Source organism: Dipodomys ordii, unplaced genomic scaffold, assembly GCF_000151885.1.
Source record: "Dipodomys ordii isolate 6190 unplaced genomic scaffold, Dord_2.0 Scaffold14526, whole genome shotgun sequence".
Lineage (NCBI taxonomy): Eukaryota > Metazoa > Chordata > Mammalia > Rodentia > Heteromyidae > Dipodomys > Dipodomys ordii.
The window spans coordinates 791-2,482 of record NW_012281738.1 but is presented as its reverse complement, the minus strand read 5'-3'; the positions used below and the strand labels follow the sequence as shown (position 1 = coordinate 2,482).

General features: G+C 41.1%; 1 pseudogene; it reads left to right on the top strand.

Moving 5' to 3' along the window:
• The first annotated feature begins 1,172 nt into the window (after positions 1-1,172).
• Positions 1,173-1,450, top strand: LOC106002589 (annotated as a pseudogene).
• Positions 1,451-1,692: the final 242 nt, after the last annotated feature.

Genomic DNA, 1,692 nt, shown 5'->3' with positions numbered 1-1,692 from the left:
AAGGAAGGAAGGAAGGAAGGAAGGAAAGGAGGAGGAGGAAAGGAGGAGGAAGAGTTAGAAGAGGAGGAAAAAAGGGTCCTAAAGAGGTTTTGTTTACATGGCCTCTATTTTACCAATATTTACCATATTTAAAACCACAATTAGCAGGGTTTTGGTGGCTCATGCCTGTAATCCTAGCTACTCAGGAGGCTGAGATTTGAGGATCACGGTTCAAGCCAGCCCAGGCAGGAAAGTCTGTAAGATTCTCCAATTAACCACCAGAAAACCAGAAATGGCATTGTGGCTCAAATGGTAGAATACTAGCAAGCCTTGGGCTGAAGAGCTGAGGGACAGCGCCCAGGCCCAGAGTTCAAGTCCCATAACCAACAAAAACAAAAACAAAAAAACCCCACCACAATTAGTAAAACTAAGATTTTTCTTTTTTGTGTGTATGGTACTAGGTTTGAACACAGGACCTACGTTAGCTATTCTGTCAGCCCCACAGCTGAGAAATTTTTAAACAAATAAGCACAAATTCAATTGAAAATCAGAGTGATAATTTTATTACATGTCATGGAGCCTCTAGAAAACTCCACTATACATCCATAAAGAATGAGACTAAAAAGATAAAGAACATCTCAGCATTGTTATAAAAACAGCCTTGGCTACTGGGATTCCAGACCATACTTGGAGAGCCATCTAAACACCATCACTATGGTACCTCAGCAGTATTTATCTTGGCCATTTCTTCTTTCTGGAAAATTCTTCTCCCTCGTCTCTGCCTATAAAAAATATTTCAAAGTTCTAGAAGTGGCGCTGTGGCTCAAGTGATACAGTGCTACCTTGAGCTGAAGAGCTCAGGGTCAGCGCCCAGACCCAGAGTTCAAGCCCCACAACCACCACCACTAACAACAAAATTCAAAGTTCAAATATTTGATTCCTCCAACTAGAAACTTAAGTTTCTCAATATGCCCAAAGTATTCTGTACGTCTCTTAAGAAGCTTGCTTTCAAGTAATCTTACAAGCATGTCTTTCTTGTCCCTACTGATAGATTACAAGCTACATGAAGAAGTATATTTGTTCCAAGACATCTTTTTATCCCCATCAAAACTCGCATTCAGTTGTGTGCTCGTTCGGTATGGACTGGGGACCACTTTTGTGAAGCAGCAGCTGAGGAGACTCTGGTGTTTGCCATGGCCCATGAAGAGCCCAAGGAAGGAGTCAAGACTGAAAACAATGATCACATTAAAATTTGAGGTGGCAGGGCAGGATAGTTCTGTGGTGCAGATTAAGAGGCATATGCTACTTAGTAAACTAATAAAAGCCTATTGTGAACAACAGGGTTTGTCAATGATCAGATCAGATTCTGATTTGACGGGCAACCAATCAATGAAACATACCTGCACACTTGGAAATCGAGGATAAAGATACAATTGATGTATTCCAGCATCAGACTGGTGGTATCTACTAAAAAAGGGAACCTGCTACTATGCTCCAGAACTTTGTTCTTAAGACAAAGAATATGTTCTTAGCTAGAAAACTAAAAGTTCTTACCTTACTCAGGTAACTGTAACCCCTTTGTATAGTATTTTTACAATTAAAAAAGGGGGGAGCGGGGGGAGGATGGGATGGGAAGGGGAAACAAAGGAGGAGGCTACAATGCTTGGTAAGAAATGTACTCATTATCTTGCCCATGTAATTGTAACCCCTCTG